Source organism: Pteropus medius, unplaced genomic scaffold (assembly GCF_902729225.1).
Source record: "Pteropus medius unplaced genomic scaffold, Ma_sr-lr_union100, whole genome shotgun sequence".
Taxonomy (NCBI): domain Eukaryota; kingdom Metazoa; phylum Chordata; class Mammalia; order Chiroptera; family Pteropodidae; genus Pteropus; species Pteropus medius.
The window spans coordinates 1,858,077-1,877,313 of NW_024350921.1; the positions used below are offsets into that span (position 1 = coordinate 1,858,077).

A 19,237-nucleotide genomic window follows, 5' to 3' on the forward strand; every position below is an offset into this window, starting at 1 on the left:
AGGGGAAATAAGTACATGAAGAAAGAAGCTGTTATAATTCTGCCCTTAATAACTCAGGTTTAGGAGGTTCACATTATTCTAAACCCCTGAGATTATTTAGCTATTTCTACTCTCGATTGATAATTTTGAAAATGACTTCGTTTCAAGGGTAACTAATAATTTCTATTTTTCCTCCAACTGTGTATTCATTAGACAACCAAATTTGATATATTTGATTTCCAGAAAACACAATGTACAAAAACCTGAACATATAGCTTTGGCGAGATAGAGCAATGATTCTCCTTCTAAAGAGAGTCTTTTCCTATCGATTATATCTTCCATAGATTGTCATTTGTACTTGAGTTCTGAGGAGCACCATATTTCTTATGAGGGCTTGTCACTTGTTATAATATATATATGTGTGTGTGTATATATTTAATATAATTAGTTTGCAAGGATTTCAAACAACCAATACTAGGTTGTGCTGTGGGCAATAATCATCCTGTAGAACTTTCTAGTATGCCTTCATGAGCTCATTAATCCTTCATTGTCCATGGTTCTGATTAGAGTGTGAATCACACAGATGCCTTGGGGTTGTTTTATAGTTAGAGATTAGTCAATAATTTAGAAATTGATTCTAGCACTCTGACTCTTATTGTCTGGAAGATGTTTTCTCACTCAGTCTCTTCATGTACCATTTCAGAGGTAAGTAGGTGACATTTTTATGGTCAACTCTCTTTTGTGGAACTAAGAGTAATAATAATAATAGTGATAAATAATAATAATAATAACTTCATATTGTCAATGTTACTGAGTAAAGCATAATATTAGAAATATTATTTTATGCCTTATTATGTATCAGACATCTCTATAATCATTTTAATTTCTTCAACTTATGTACTCCTCAAAGCCATCTACTGAACTAGGTGTTATCATTATTTCCATTTTACAGATGAAGAAATAGATATGCTGAAACATTTAATACCTGTGTGAAGGTCATATACAAATAGTAACTGGTGGCGCCTAGATTCAATAAACCCCTTTAGAAGTTATAAATAAGAATTTTTGCAACTTTAAAAAATTAAGACTGCTCCTGATTTGTAAGGCTATGGGTTGTCTTCAATCTTTATAGTGTCAAAAGCATATGAGGTAATAATTTTCTAGAAAAAATATTTAAATACCTATAAATATTACTTGCAGTACTTGTTCCACAAGTAAACAACGAGTTCATTTTTTGCTTTTTCTTTAAATTGCTGATTTAAGGTCTATCATTTGTTGGGTGGCACCTGTCTTTCCAACAGCCTTTTTTTCTGAGTAAATATCAAGAAAGAGCCCTTGGCCTGGGCTTAGATGTCACAAGCCAGGCATCTAAGAGCTTTCACCATTTGCTGAACTCCTGCTTTGATCGTCGTTTTTAACAGTTGTATTTATTGTCTTGCCAGAGAGTCCCTAATCCATCTTTCTCTTTAATATCAAGTCACGTGCAGATCGGAGGACTTGTATTTATAGAGGTTGGGGAAAGTATTTTCTGCATTAAAGTCTGACAATGAGCAAAGCTTACTTAGGGTAGGCTCCATTTTTTAAACTGTTCTTTGACACACAGACAGTTCTCTAATATATGAGCCACCTGGAGGTGTCATGTCATAGTGAAAGAAACTCTGATATTTAGATTCAAATAGACATGAACTTAATTTTCATTTATACCTATTATTATATGCAAGATTTGGGGAGACATGTTAAACTGTACTCATTCTACTTTGCCTTTTCTTTTCTCTTTTCTTTTCTTTTATCTTCTCTTACAAAAGGTGACTAATAACTCTTTCGTAAGGATTAAATAAGATTATGTATGTAAAGTGAATAATAGTTTCTAGGACTAAGTAGGTGCTCAAAATTTGACAGCTATAGTACATAACACCTGGCATAGTGACCTGAGTGAAAAAAGAGGAGAAATCTTGACCTCATTTAGATTGAATTAATCCAACCAATAGCTACAAGAGAAATCCAAATCAAACAGATATTTAAACATCATATTGATTAAACACCTGCTCTGATTTGCAGCAAAGAGTAACTCATACAGAGAACATACAGAATTCAAGCTTCTTCCATCAAGCCATCCCCAGAATTATACATTTAACATTCTCTTAGTGTGATTAGGCTTCAGGCCAGTTTGACATCTATTCCTGACAACAAATATGTATGTCATTTAAATTAGGTCATTCTCAATCACTGACCATTATTTAGACTCAATTCAAACATGTAATGAACTCCCTCTCCTCTCTTCTCTCTCATACACACGCACACACACACATATGTGTATATATATATATGAAATTAGCCTCACAATATTCTTGCTTAATACTGAGAAATCATTTATGTACAAAATTTTTCAATGATAGAGCCTAGAGTCTGGATCACCTAGAGAATTTATTTTAAAATGGAGATTCCTGAGTCACACCATTAAAATTCCAATTTGGTCAATCTAAGGTGAGCCTTGGACCTACATTTTAACAAATTCTTCTGGTGTTACTGATGTAGGTGTTTGGACACAGTTTGACTAATAGGTCCCTAGAGCAGCCATCCCCAACCTTTTTGGCACCAGGGACCAGTGCTCCTATGATAATCTGAGGCCTGATGATCTGAGGTGGAGCTGAGGCGGTGATGCTAGCGCTGTGGAGCAGCTGCAAATACAGATGAAGCTTCGCTCATTTGCTCACAGCTCACCTCCTTCTGTGCGGCCCATTCCTAAAGGCCAGAGACTGGTACCTGTCTGCAGCTGGGAGACTAGAGACCCCTGCCCTAGAGCGTCTAGAATTTGTGTTTGAATTTATCACAAGGGACACTTAGGAGAACACATAGAATTATTTAAAACCTGCATTAAGCAGACAATACAATTTATTTTCGATCTCCACATTATGTAGAAGAGGACTGGGAGGCCCAAGAAGATGGAATAATATAATAATTAAAATAATAGCTAATATTTATAGTGTTATCAGGCACTATCCCAAGCACTCTGCTTTCATTATCTTGTTAATTTTTCATAATTCTATTGTTACCTCTAATGGACTGATGAAAGACCCCCAAATTAAAAAGTATATATCATTGCTCCAGGATACAAAATTTGTGTTCTGGAACTGGGAATCAAATGTAGGATATCAGACTACATAGAAAACAACAACAATCATCACTTACAGAGTGCTCATTATGTACCAGGCACTCTTCTAAATGTTCTACATGGATTAATTATTTAATCCTCACTTAACCGTACAAAGGTGAAATTGTTATTTTTCAATTTTGTTTATGCAGAAGTCGAGGCTGATTGGTAACTTGTTCCAAGTCATACAGAATGAGGGAGCTGGAATATAGACTCAGGGGTGTGACATCCAACATCCAATCTTATGCTCTTAGCTGTTACAATGAGGAGTTCGAGGCATCTGACGCTCAGGGCAATCTTTTCTCCACTGCCACAGATAACTGAAAATATAGAGAAGCTATCTACCAGGACCCAACAAGAAATGTGTTATTTGCACTGATACATGAACACGTATATGTACATGTACGTATATATGTCATTCAAGATTCTTAACTGCATGCAGCAAAGACTCATAGGAACTAACTGAAGCTGAACTGTAGTTTATGGGAAGGATATAGAGGAAAAGACATGATAAATATCTACTAACACAGAAGACGGGAGGGGCAGGTGGACTCTTAGTCAAGGTCATGCACCGGTAATAATTTGCATCGGATGCGGCCTCTGGTAACACCTCCTTTGCCATGGCAGAATAACCAAGCTCCTGAATGCATCCACAAAAAGTGAATGCTAAAGTCTGATTAAAAGCTCTTAGAGGAAATATGTAAGTGGCCAAAGATGAGTCAATTAACTGCATTTTACCTTCCAAGGTATGGGGAGACGTTCCTATCCCTGCATCCCACCATGGAGTATTCTTCCAATCAAAAATGTGGTTACACACAGAAGTGAAGCCATGTTGTGTTTCTCTTTCTCTTTCTGACTTAGTACACTTAGCATACTACCCTCTCGGGCAACTCATGTCATCACAAATGGCAAGCTTTCATTTCTTTTTATAGTTGCATAATATTTCATTTTATATATGGATTTTATAGATATATAAAAATATATGTGTGTATTTATATATACCACGTCTTCTTTATCCATACATCTATTGATGGACACCCAGGTTTCACTTATATATGGAATCTAAAAAAAGAAAACAAATGAATAAACAAAACAAAATAAAAACAGAAGCATAGAAACAGAGATCAAATGGATGGTTGCCAGAGGGGAGGGTAGTGGGGGATGGGAGAAAAAGTGAAGGAGAATAAAGTCAATAATATTGTGATAAGTTTGCAGAGTGACAGATGATTACTAGAATTAGTGTGGTGATCACACTGTAGGATGTATAAATATCAAATATTGTACCCCTAAAACTAATATAATGTTGTATACCAACTACACTTAAATTCATTTTTAAAAAATGTGGTTGGATTTTGGGAAGCCGAAGAGAACGTTTCTTACAGAAATTATACATTAAGAAATATCCATTTATGAACATCCAATAAGGTGCTTTCCGACATAAGCCGATACACTGAGAGAGTTGCTTCCAGGTTAGCAATAAAGCATTAAAATATTTTGAGGAAAATACAATGAAATTCAATAGCAACATAATGTTTATAAAATTTTAAAATTTGAGACAATAATGAATAACAAATTAAAGTGTTGAAGTATATAGTCAAAATCTATATGCCTTGACATTATATTTATGAATTTGGAATATACGTGTAAGTAGGTCACTCTAGTTAAAGTAATAATTTAAACTTTTTTGAAGCTTTGGATGGAAGAAGAGAGATAGAAAGGTATTGTGCTGAACTCAGACTATTCTGGTCTTTTGATGCCTCACATGGGGTCTTAAAAATGAATAACCAAGATATTAGAGAATATTCTGATGTTGAATTATTGTTTGATTTTCTTTTGAGGGACAAAGGAACAGAGCACAGCTCTGTGGGTGAAGGCAGGGTTCTCCTTGAAGTAAATCAAATTTCCCCTGTCAGTCATTCTGGGAGGCCGTGGGGAAGAGGCTCTTGACTTCAAGGAGGGAAAATCTTTTGTCTCTTAGGCTTGGGGAAATTGGCCCAGAAATCACAATATAGAGTCACCTGTAGCTATTTTTTAACAGCTCTATTGAGGTATAATTGGCATATAATTAATTGAGCCTACTTAAAGTGCATAGTTGGATGGGTGGCATCCATGAAAGTGTCACCACGATTAGGATAATAAATATACCTGTCATCCCCACAAGTTTTCTTATGGCCTTTGTCATCTATCCTCAGTCTCTCAACACTCACCCCTGACCCCAGGCAACCTCTGGCATGTTTTCTGTCCAGTCACATTATATTTGTTAGTTTTCTACAAATGCAATTATACAAAATGTATTCTGTTTTGTCTGGCTTCTTTCACTCAGCATATATTTTAAATTTATTCATCTTTCTGAATGTATCAATGAAATATATTTTATTTATTTTTATTGCTGAAGAATATTCCATTTTATGGATATACCATTTTATGGTATATCCATAATCTGTTTATAAACATTTTCATTGTTTCCATTTCGGGGTTTCATAAATGAAGTGGCTATGAACATTTGTATACAATATTTTGTGGGCACATACTTTAACCTAGGAGCTGTGTAGCTGTTTCATCTAGAAGGTTTTCATTTGACTTTTAAAGAAACAATCAAACTATTTTCCAAAGTGGTTGTACCATGTTACATATTTTTACCAACTGTGTATGAAACTTCTATATGCTCTTCAACATGTAGTATTGCCAGGCTATAGTACATTCATTATCACCAAGGAACACATAGCAGCATATTACTACTATTAACTAACCACTACTTGTTAAGATTTCAGCAGTTTTTTCCTTAATATTTGTTTCTCTTTTTTTAGGACCTCGTTTAGGACACCACATTGCATTTAGGCATTTTCTCTCCTTAGTTTCCTCTGGTCTGTGACAGTTTTTCAGAATAATAGTCCTATGTTTTGCAGAATATCCCTCAATTTGGGTTTGTCTGTCTTTTTTTTTTTTGTGGTCCAATAGGTTATGGATTTGAGAAAAGAAGTTAAGAGAGGTGAATGCCATTCTCAACACATTATATAAAAAGCACATGCTATCAGCATGATGTGTCACTGATGATATTAAACGTGATCACCTGGCTGAAGAAGTGGTTCCAGGTCTCTCCACTGTAAAGTCACTGTCCCTGCCTTCCCTACTCTACTCTTTGGAAGCAAGACACTCGGTGCAATATTCACGTAAGGGGTGAGAATTACTCTCCATCTCCTAGAGAGGGGAGTATCTACCTAAATTATTTGCACAGAGATTAGACTCTTCTTTATTATTTATTTGATCATTTATTTATATTAATATGTACTCATGGGTATTTGTTTTCTATTCGGGGTTGTAATCCAATACTGTGTTATTTATTTTGCTATTCAGATTGTTCTAGATTTAGCCACTGGAAGCTATTTTAACTGTTGTTTTTGATGTGACCCCATCCTTTTTGTTTGTTTGTTTTTTAAGCACTTTATTACATTTGGAACCGAAGGCACATGTTTTATATTTCCTGTCCTAACCCTCACATTGCCAATTTCTCCTTGGAGTCTGGTTTTACCTATTGGGGGGACAGTGGTACAAATCAAGATCTGGGTGCTTGGTTGCTACTGGAATGTAATTGCTTCTAGTCAATTTCAGCAGCAAGAACAAGAGAACATATCTATACTAACATCTGTATACTCACACAATTATTTTTAATCCATTTATCCACATCTATATTGAGCTAAACATAAGTTCATACAATGTCTCTGAATCTAAACCAATACCATATGATTCATTCTAGTCTCCTCCTTGCTTATAGGTAACCCTCCACTATTAAAACTGAGAATTCTGGTTCCCATCACTTGACGTCCATTAACTTATTCATTCTATTTCATCATGCATGCACAACAGTTTCAGAATTGTTAACCTGCATCCTCATAAGAAAAAGCTTTACCAACTAGAGTACAAGGCTATATACTGTTACACAACTCCCCTCCCATCCCTTTCTGTGACATTATGTAATGCAGATAATATATTTAAATTATTCTGTCACAGCCTACATTACATCCTGAGTTCCCCTTAACTTCTGCTAGCTTTTTAAAAATGTGCAGTAACATTCTGTGGGTTTTGACAAATGCATAGCATCAGTCCCTTGCTGTACCATACTGTACTGTGCAGATTATTTTCACTACTCTCAAAAAATTTTCTGTGCTTTCCCAAGTCAAACACTCCCCTCTCCTTAAATATCTAAACAATGAACTTTTTTTGTCTAGAGTCTTGCTTTTTCTTGGATGTCATATGAATGAAATCATATGCTATGTTGCCTTTTCAATGTTGCTTCTTTTACTTAGATACTTTTAAAATCCATCTATGTTGGTACATAGGTCAATAACTCATTCTCTTTATTGTTGAATGGTGTTCCATTGTATGGAATAGTATTCATTTTTCCTATTAATTTGGCAAACTGTTTATTCATTTTCTTATTGAAGGACATCTTGGTTCCTTCTAGATTTTGGCAATTGTGAATAAATCTGCTTTAAATATTCATGTGCAGTTTTTTAAATGGACATAAGTTTTCAACTCAGTTAAGTAAATACCTAGGAGTGTGACTGCTTGGTTGTATGGGAAGACTCTGTTTAGCTTTGTAAGAAATTGCCGAACTTTCTTCCACAGTGTCTGTACCGTTTTACATTTGCTCCGGCAATAATACTGTACCTCCTCACCAGCAACTGGTAGTGCCGTGTTTATTAATGTTTGACATTTCAGTATGTGTATAGCAGTAGCTCATCGTTTTAATTTGTGGCTACTCTTTTAAGTTTGGCATTCCCTCGGAGATGTAGTGCTATAATAATATGGTTTTTATTTGCATTTCCCTAATGACGAATAATTTGGGGCATGCTTTTCTGTGCTTATATGTCACCGATATGTCTTTGAAGCTGTGCCAAATTTATGTTTACTTTTCTAAATTAAAATTTTTATTTTTAGATAATTGCAGATTCACATGTAATTATAAGAGATAATACAAAAAAAATATTTACCCCGTTTCTCCCAATAGTAACATCTTATAATCAATAATCAATTGAAATGAAAAAGTCAAGATACAGAACCATCACCACAAGAATATCTCTTATTACCTGTTTAAAAACACATCCACTTCCCACTTTCACTACTCTCTGGTAACCAAGGAGATGTTTTCTCTTGTCTTTTCAAAAACATAAAGGGGATTGCACTGTATGTAGCTTCTGTTCTCGGAAATTTTTTTTTTTTTTTTTTACTCAGTATAATTTTCTGGAGATTTATATAGGTTATTGAATATATCAATACTTTATTCCTTTTTATAGTTGATTGGTATTTGAAGGTAAGGATATACTAGTTCTTTTCAGCTATTCACCCATTGAAAGACATCTGAGTTGTTAGCAGGTTAAGGCTATTATAAGGAAATCATATAAACATTTATATATAAGTTTTTGTATAAATATAAGTTTTCATTTCTCTAGAATAAATGACCAGGAGAGAAATATTGAGTCTTATATTTTTGGCAAGTTTCAGCTATTATTTAAGTACTTTTCAGCCCCACCTTCTTTTACTATTCTTTCTGGGACTCTGATGACACAAATATTGAACAGTCTGCTATAATTCCAAAGGTCCCTCTATTTTCTATTGTTCAGAAATTTCTATTGTTATATATTCTTGTTCACTTACTCTTACTTCTGTCTTTTTTGCTACACTGTTGAGATCATCCACTGAGATTTTAACTTTAGTTATTGTATTTTTCATTTTTAAAAACATTTGGTTCTCTTATGTAGCTTCCATTGCCTTGCTTAGCATTTCTATTTCTTAGCTTTTTTTTTTTTTCACTTGTTGATAGCATGTTCGAACTTGCTTTTTGAAGCATTTTTATTGTGGTTGTTTAAACATCTTTGGCAGAAAGTTCTAATATATCTGTCACCTTTATGTTAACATTTAGTTATTGCCTTTTCAAATCCCGTTTGAAAGAAATATGTCCCCTTCATCTTGGTTCTTTTGTAAGAAATACGTGTCAATGGAAACATGGATATTTTCACATTATGTTTAGAGACTATATTTTATTTAAATTTGTTTAACTACCTCATTACTACCAGGTACAGGTAGGAAATCAGGCTTCAGTTTTTCACGCAACCTCGATTGGCACCTACAGTAGGGATCCTTCTCAGTGCTCTGCATGTCATCTCCACTGACTCAAGGGTTCCATCACTGGGTGGCAGCAGTAAAAGGTGCAGCTCTCTACTTGGTCCTCTTTGACACCATACAGGTACAGGTTTTGGGAAGTCTTGTTAGAATCTCACAAAGGGGGAAGTCTAGGCTATCTTAGCCTTTACAGGTATGTGTATATCGGGACCACAGTTTTTGTTTGTGGAGTTTGGCTGGAATAGAAAGAAAGTTGTCTTAAACCTTTTTGTCTTGCTAGGATGTCCTTTTTGGTGAGAAAGAGCAGGATTTTCTTCTCTTCTTCTTCTTCTTTTTTTTTTTTGGTCAACACCTACTGGTGCTTCCAAGTTGCTAGCTTCATCAGTTTCATGTTTGGTATACAAGATGCAAAAAGAAAACCCAGGAAACTCATCTCTGCCTTGTTCCTCTTGTCCCAACGTTCCTAGGCAGTAAGCCTTCTTCTTTCCATCTTTCAAAGTTTTCTTATAATTGTTTTATATATATACAGGGTTTTCAGCTACATTTAGCAAAATAAATAGAGGAAAGTATGTCTACTCCTTGTTCTTGAAAGTGGATTTTCTTTATGCCCACTTTTTATTGTATTGTTATCATGTTATTATGCCCATTTTTTATTGTGTTGTTATTATTGACTTTTTTCTGGCTTCTAAGATATTTCTTTGTTACTGGTTTTAAATAATTTGAGTACAACATGTCATACTGTAGTTCTTTTCATTTTTCTTGTTCCTGGAGTTTGCTGAGATTCTTTGATCTATGATTTCATATTTTTTATTAATTTGTGAATACTTTGGGGCTTTGCTACTTAAAATATCTCACTGCCCTTCTCTCTCGACACGAGAGGATTTCAATAACATTTATTTTAGGCCTTTTTATGTTGTCCTGTAGCTTACTGAAAAAGTATCAGTGCTTTTCTCTCTGTGATTTATTTAAGATAGTTTTTATTAATATGTCTTTAATTTTATTAACATCTTCTTTTACAGTGTCTAATCTACTTTTAAGCACATTCAGGGTTATTTTAATCTCAGTCATTTTATATTTCATCTCTAAAAGTTAGATTTGGCTTATTTATAGCTTTCATATTTCTCTTTAACATGTTCATGCTAGCCTCTAATTTGCTTATGCCAATATAATATGGTTATTTAACTGTCTTTGTCTACTAATCCTATCATCTATAATCATTTTTATTTCTATTGATTGATTTTCCTTTCCACTATGGCTTGTATTTTCCTGGGTTTTTTTTGTTTGTTTGTTTGTTTGTTTGCATGACATATATAATATTTTATTGGGTTAACAGACCATGTGAACTTTAAATGTTGAGGCTGTTTTTATATTTCTTTAAATTTTTTTCTGAGACATTTTCACATTATTTGGAAATGGTTTGATTATTTCGTAGCTTGCTTGTAACATCTATTAGAGGGAACCAGAGAAGTCTTTAATTAAGACCATTTTGCTCCATTTCCAAGGCGATACCCTACTGAGTATTCAACGCCTTGTGTATTATAAAGATTTTCTACTCTAACTTTTGGGAACATAAGCTATTCTGATTCTTGTGCAATCTAGGCTTGTTCTTCTGCTCCATTTTGTGTTTCTTTCCCTGAATTGAATCATTTCCTTACACTTATGCACTGATTACCAGACAAGTGGAGACTTCAGAGGAATTGTCTTTACTTCTCCAGAACTCTTTGCGCAAATCTTGCTTCTCCAGTACTCTGCTCTGTGCCTTGAACTTTCCAACATCTATGTGCTCTACTCAGGGAGACCTTAGGCTACCCTTGGTTTTTCCCTTTCTATGCTGTCACCTGTAAACTCTCACTAGGGAGTCAAGGGAGATTGTAGGGCTTATCTTATTATTGTCCTGACCTGTCTGGTATCTAGTGTGTGCAAATATTTGTTTCAGATAATTTTCCAACTAATTGTTTAAAGAAAGAGGGGAAGGTGAGTCCCTGTTACTATACCATATATAGGTGGAAGGAGAACTCTCCTAGAACCTTCAGTGTGGGAATGAGCTTTCATTTTCTATGTTCAGAAGACTGTGGAAAAAGGCAGTAAGTATTCTGATGTGAGAGTCTGTAGAAAATCTGAGACTGGGCTGTAAGTTAGTCTTGATGCAGATTCACTTCCATTATTCATGGACCTTTATGAAGATCTTTAGACATGAAAGCCAAGGGTTTACTTCTCTGTGGAGAGGTTAAGGACTATCACACTCTTGTATAGCCTAATTAGAAGAAAATAGTGTTTCTAATTCTGCAGTGGTGATAATTGAGAATAAACAGTTTAGCTCAAAGGAGGAAGCGGGCACAAAGTTTTTGTAATAACATGAGTAGAGGATGTGTCAGTGTAATTTTCACATTTCGTATTCCATGGAACTAAAACAATTATTCAGTGAAAAGAACAGGAGTGCAATTTTCATAGAAGAAAAGGTTATCACCATGAAGAGATACTTTTTATACTGTCCCATTCTATATTTCTTAAAGAACTTTGTTATGGTTAAACAATTGCATTGCAAAGGCAATTTTCAAGAGAAGGAAAAAGAAGTATGAATGAGCTAATCACATTACCATGAATATTACAGTACAGTGTCAAATTAGTCATTGATAAAAATTCTTGATAAATATTTTCTTTCAATTAGAAAGGTAACCAATAGGAGACATAATTATGTTGAAAGAGTATCAAAAAATATTAATGTAAATAAATTATTTATATTCCCTTTAAAGAGTCAGTAGATATCATCCAAAATGAATAATTGAATAATAATAATATATGTCATTAGGAATAACAAATATAACCACAAAAAGACATAAAACCAGAAGCCAATTGGGGTTTGTAATTGAGGTAGAGACCCTAGAAGACCATGTCAAACAATTTTATAATAATCTCACCATGTGATTTTGTTGCTTTAAAAACACTGGGGCATAAAATGAAGAAAGCAAATGAAAGATCAAATGAGGGATATTACTAAAGTGTAATATTAAAATTTAGGTTAGTTTTGGTTGCTATGCCCAAGTTCAGTGAAGTAGTTCTATATCACATTCTGTGGATTATTTTAGAAGAGAGTTTTTTAAAAAAATTATTTAGATATATTATCACAAGCTTTAGATTACTGGTTCACATATTTCAAAATTTTTTTTTAAAAACCCACATTTCAGTGGATTAAGTAAAAACAGTGAATATAACAGTCTACATAATGAGAAAGAATAATTAAAAAAATAAGGAAGAGAGAAAGTAAAGCTGACATAATAATAATACTCTTGCATTTATGTTGGATATTCTCTAAATATCAAGGTGCACATCTTAGAAGAGTCTTATTTGAATAATGCAAAATAAAAAAGGAAGAAAAGAGATTCTGTAATGCTATGTATGATTAACTGAGAAAGAAAATCTTGAACAAGTAAAATTTAAATATATATAGAAAATGAAAATTTTATATAATATCATGCATGGAAAGGAAACAATATATGTTGAGAGCAAAACTGTTGAAAAAAAAAACAAAAAAACAAAACAACAGTCTAGTCACCAAAGGACAAAAAAGTAAAAAGACACAAATAAATAAGTGAAAAAATTAAATGAAACCAATAAATTATTGGAGTGGACTCACAGATTCAGCACAATTATTCTCTTTATTTAAAAGTTAAATAATTTACATTTTATCATTTGGTCAATTGATTGATCTATCACCTATGTCAGTGAAAACATGGCATCTACTTGAGATATTGATATTGATATTGCTTTTTATATTTATTGAACTATATCCTATGTTAAAAATCTAAGAAATCATATTTAGTCAATGTTATATAAAACAACACGTATCCACATCTTTCAAATTAAAGAAACCAAATATCAATTGATGAAATGAAAAAAGAAATTTGTTCAGTCTATAAATTATGATGCAATAAATATCAAGTACACTAAAGAAGTATTGATGTAAAATATCATTATCTGAGTGTTGACATAAGTTACCTGGATTTGTTGTCTAATTTCTTCCGGTGTGCTAGAAATATTTAGGAACAGAGATGATAAAGCAATCAAAATTGAATTTTACATTGAAAAATAAATAAATAAAATAAATCAATATTAGAAAGACCTCCAACTCTGTGGTCATATTGCATAAACTGTCCCTGTAAGTGTCATCTGATTTTTCAAAATAAATAAAATAATGAATGAAGATTACTTTTATTACAGGCATCATTCTTAGCTTTATTTAACCCTGGGCAGATCATAGAATGTATGAAAAAATTTAGACTACTGGCTTTAATTAAATAAAAATATTTTTGGACATAATTTTGAAAATCGTTAACATGATAAAATAGAGTAATATTAATTTAACATTGGAAGATCACAGAGTAAAATTTCATTTCTCGCTATGCAGTTTTAAATGCAGACTGGACCTTTTAGACTCATGATTTTAAAAGATTAAGTGATTCCTGAAAGGGTTCTGGAGGGGTCATGAAGAATGAACACCTGGAGAATATAAAAAGTAGCAAGAGAAACTCTGGCCAAAGGAAAAAAATCGCAGGTGACCCATCTGAAGAGGTGCTGGGCTGCTTTCCCAAGTGTCACTTTAGGCAGAGTTGAGGTGTGGGTTATTTGCATATCAGAGCCATCAGGAAGCCACTGGCCATGCCACTGGTTTTTATATGTGTAAAAGCAGCATTAAATAAAATGAGTGAGTATACAGAATAAAATAACTGTTTTTAATGAGCTCTTGTTATAAGGCAGATATTGTGAAAAGTGTAATGCACTTTACTTCATTTAACTTTTGCAATGAGGCTTTGACGTTAGGCAATATTCTCATGTCTGCAGATGAGGGCCTGTGTTCTAGAGAACTGAAATAATTTGTAAGTCACGACACTGAGTCCGGATCCAAACTAGAATTGAAGTTTTTAAAAGCAACACTAAGCCATGAAAAAATTATTTTATGCATCAAGTTGGATAATCGCCCCTAAAAAGTTTTTGTTTTTATGGTTCCCTTTGCAAAAAATGTCCATTCCATGTGGATTCACATGAAGAATTCTTGTGAGTCATTTTAAAACATTCCCAACTGTTGCATCTTTTGTAGTTTTTCCTGATTTACTATGGGATTTCTTCCCACCTTCCCTTGCTGGTATTGAATTTGTACTTTAAACATAACACTTATCGTTTTTAAAATAATCTTTCCCTTTCAATCTCTTTTTGTCAAATTATGAGCTTTTACAAGAAATTATTTCTTATGCATTTCTCATCAGACCCATTCTTAACTTAATGATTAGCAAGAGCAAGCTCCAAATACTTATTTTTCATTGATTGAATAAATAATTATTTGGGAAACTGAGTTGTTTTTTGTTTTGTTTTGGTTTGTTTGTTGTTGTTTTTTCCTTCTCACAATGCTTTTAAATTGGTTATGTTTGTGCTCATAATCACTGAGTAAAGGGAATTTATGGCTCTAAAAATGTAGAATTTATGGGAATGATAGAATCAAGGCAATCTTATGTGCTAGTGTGTATATTTCATTTTTTTTTTCCTCCTGAGATTAGAGCAGGATAATTACACAAAGCTCAGTGCTAAGAATATTTAAAAAGTTTTAAAGTTTCGCAGAATGGAAGAATATTTTAAAATTCTTTCCAACTTCCAGTTGCACTCCTGTTTTAGTCTAAGTAGCTTTCACCCATACAGTCAAAATTATATGAAACAGAGCTGTTGAAGATGCACTCTAACAATTTTTTGCAATTTCTGAGCTATCTAAATGTTTCTTTACAAAATACTTGTATTATTTTCCTGTGGATTCAGCACTGGATTGAAGTGTTTCTTTTTTCTACCCTTCAACTTGAAAATCTACTTTTTAATTGAGATTTATTTCCCATGCAATTGCAAAGGTTTTTCATAGCGTGAAGGTGTGAAGTTGACTTTCAATTTATTCACTTTGAAGCCTTGAGATGTCTTCCATTTACATAGCTATCTTCCCTAAGTGGCGAACTCTATAGATGACATTCACAAAGTGTCAATTCCCTTTATCTTTGTTCTGTAGTGGAATAGCTATTGTAAGGAAAGAGTAGGTACAAATTACTGCTGAAGGGTTTATCAATTGAGGGTCATTGTATACAACTGGTTAAATTGTATTAGTGATGTATCATTATGCAACTACTTCTGAAAATCTGCAAAGCAATTGAGTTGCTGGTGGTGATGGAGGGGAGGGTTACATTTGCAGCTTTGTTCTCTCGAATCCTTTGGTATTCATTTTGGGGACCCTGCTGATTGTTGTCCATCATTATTATCCCCTCCTGCTGTATGTTTTGCCTTCCTCTGACTTTTGAAGGAAGATATAATTTAGCTTGGTAGAACACTAACCAGTATAGGGACACTGTTTCCTAACTTTTGTAAATCGGTATGGAGAAGTTTATAACCTCTCAGAAATACTATGAAGCAGCTCCTAGGAATACTGTTTTGAAAACAATTTCTCTGTGTGCCTTTGCTCTTTTCTAGAACTTTTCTTCTCTGTCAACATTTGGAATGTGGGTGACACCAACATGAAATGAAGACCAAAAAAGATGGAACAACAAGGAAGAACTTGGGATCTTGGACACTGGTCTATAACCAACCACCTCCAAGCATTTACATGAGAAAGACAGGAATGATTTGGTTCTGCTGTATTGGCCTTTCTACTCTAACAAACACATTTGTAATTTGTAGCTAATATAATATTGCTGTCTATTTCTTTATTTCAATGCTCATTCAATAAAAGACGTCATACTTTTCACAGCCTTAAATGAATGTAAATGAATACAATTGTCCTCTTGCTTAGTACAGCTCCCTTTAGCATTGCTTTAGGGCACTTTAACTGAACTACAGCAATTTAAAACCAACACAACTGGTTCTTTGTTTTATTTTTTCTTTCTTTTATGCTTCTTTTTCAAAATTTTCCATTTTGCTAATGTTAGTAGTAGAGTAGTGATGAACTGAAATCTTTTTAATGGGGATAGAGGATAGATCTGTGGGCAGGAGCCTGAGATGTGTGCTTATGCAGCCCCAGTCTGAAGCAGCCAGCATGCCTCCAGTTCCTTGTCTCATGGAGTACTTTTACTTTGTTGTAGCATGGCAAGAGGTTACATTCAACATTTCTGTTCTATGTCTGGTCTGTGGAGATAGCTAGCTATTTCATATTTGAGGTAAGTAATTTTTTTTTTTTAATATATCGTTGCTGTATGTTTAAGAAGAACTTTTCAAACTATGCATTCTTTGTGCTTTCTTGCATGGGAAGTAGCTCTGTCACTTTCTAACTGTGTTATTCTTAGCAACTTACTTTATATGTCTGAGCCCATTACTTGATTTGCACAATTAATAGACCTCAAAGATTTTTTGGAAGATCAACACATGTTTTACAAATAATACCTAATCTCTTTCAGATATCTACTAAAATCTTGACTCTAAAACTTCCCCAAACACCTCATGTACAATGTATCCCTCTTTCCCTCTCTTATATTCCTATTCTACTGTGCTTCGTTTGACTCCACAGCTCTCATTAGCATCAACCATATTGTACATTCCAGTTGTATATTTATTTTTTTATTGTCTTGTTTATTGATCTATCCCCAATGTCTAGTTTCTGGCACATAGTGGACACTAAATAAATATCGATTGATTGAACAAAGAATTAAATGAATGAAATAAAGACATATTCCATATTTTTCTATTTTGGCAATTATAATTAATGCTAATACTAACATTTTATACATGTATATTCGACCATATGTACGATGTTACCTTAGATACATTCTTATGAGGACTTAACCAATTCTTTCCTGTGGTTACATGTTTTCATCTAATATCACTTCTATTTAGCGTAAAAAAAAAAAAATAATAATCTTTAGTACTTTTTTTATTGAAGTTCTGCTGTAGAGAAATTGTATCAACTTCCATTTATTTGAAAACTATTTTTATTTTATCTTCATTTTTAAGAAAGCTTTTTGCTAGGTACAGAATTCTGGGATGACTTTATCTTACTCTACTCCCTTACCCCAGCCTCTGTAAGCATATTTCTGGCCTCCATTATTTGTTTTCTGGCCTCCATTATTTCTCTTGAAAATTCAAGCACTATTTTTATTGTTCTTATGTAAGCAATGTGCCTTTTTTCTTAGACTCTTTTAAGAATTATATTAAATATTTACCAGTGTCTTTGTGTTTATATTTCTTAGAGAGTCTTAAATTGTATAAGTTGAACTCTTTCAATAAATTTGGAAAACACTCAACCAGTACTTTTTCTACTTTCTTTCTGTCCGCCTCTTACTGCTCTCCTTTTGGGATTTTGATTCCACTTCGGGTAACTGAAAATTTCTTCACTTTTTTCAATTACTGTTCTCTCTGTAGTTTATGTTAGGTAATCTGCTATTCTGTCTTCCAGTTCACTGACTTGTAATTTTACTTTTGTCAAAACATTCTACAATCATCCATGAAGTAAAATTTTATTCCTGATTTTTTACATTTCAGATTTAAAAATTTCTTTTGATGCTTTTTGATATTTTCCATATCTATGCTGATCTTCTGCCTGGTCCATTATTAAAATCATATATATTTTAAAATTTTTAAACAGATTTATATATATAATATATATTTAATTTCTTGTCAGCTAATTTCAGTGTATAATCTTGTATCAGTTTTTGTTGGCTGCATATTTTTTGATAATGGCTAATATTTTTTCTCTTTTTGTTTTTATATCTTTTTATATCTTTCTATTTTATATCTTTATATCTAATATCTATATCTATATCTATACATTTTAATATTAGACATTTGGATTATATTTTGCCGAATAATTGTGGAGATATAGAGAATCTAGATGGTATAGTTTTGAAGAGTCTCGATTTTTGTTCTATTAGCTTATTAATATATCACTTTGAACTTTTCTTTCTCCTCATTATTATAGAAGGTGTAACAAAAACCTGATGTAATTATCAAGCCATTTAAAGTTGGGGACTTCAACTCACATAGGTGAACATCATCTGAAATCAGTGCTCTGTTCTTTTGATCTTCCAGTTGTTTTTCTTTTCTAGCCTCTTTGGAATTCCCTCCTGTCACATGCACAGATCACAGATCAACCAAGAAATTGTGGAGAGGGGATTTTGAGAAGATCCAGTTTCTCCCATAAACGCTATGCTGTGGATTCCTCCTTTCCTGAATTTTCTTATTAATTTTCAACAGTTCATACTCTTACACCTTAAGCCAAAAGACCTCTAAGTTTTATTTGAGTTTCAACCAACATTTATTATATACACTGGAGAGAGGCCTTGATGGAAAGAACGTACAAATGTTACTTTCCTTCTTTTTTCAGTGGTTAAGTCTCTCCAAATTTTTCATTTCCCTCTCTTTTCCATTTCTTCATATAGTAATTTTTTTTTGTCATTTGTCCAAAGTTTATAATTGGTACCTGCTACCACAAGATGAAAACTTTGTTTATTATAACATCTGGTATATAGTAATAACTGACTACATGGTAGTGCATCTTTTCCAAGTATATTTTTTCTGTTTATTTAATTAGCATTTGAGATGATAATTTCAATGATAATAATAATTATGAAAAAAAGAACTCTAGTCCAACATAGGTTACTCTTTTATTGCTAAAACTAAAACTCATGGTTTGCCTTTTGACAAATTAATAGGAATAAAAATCATCGGTAAAAATGTGTTTTTTACTCTAATCAAAATAAATAAAATATTTCATAGGCATTAAATATTTATTTATATGAGGTATATTACTTTTAGGGTAGAATAAATATTTTAAATCATACATAAATACATGCAATTATTCCTGAGTTTTTAACTAATAATTCTATTTATTTCAAATATGGTTAACTCTATGAACAGATTATCTGTTTTTAGGAAAGCATTTTTCTATGATAAAAATAACAGCAAGAAATTAATAATGATATGACCATGAAATTCAGTAACAGTGAATTTCTTGGAATCGACTTTTCTTCTCTT

The 19,237-nt window shown here is 33.0% G+C and overlaps 1 long non-coding RNA gene across 1 annotated transcript in view; it reads left to right on the top strand.

Annotated features, from left to right (window-relative positions):
• LOC120584457 (uncharacterized) overlaps window positions 1-17,543 on the top strand; it is a 30,537-nt gene extending 12,994 nt beyond the window's left edge. Inside the window, exons 2-3 of the long non-coding RNA XR_005648037.1 lie at window positions 6,089-6,307; window positions 15,746-17,543. This is a non-coding gene — a long non-coding RNA (uncharacterized LOC120584457). The remainder of the gene's footprint in view (window positions 1-6,088; window positions 6,308-15,745) is intronic.
• The last annotated feature ends 1,694 nt before the right edge of the window (window positions 17,544-19,237 follow it).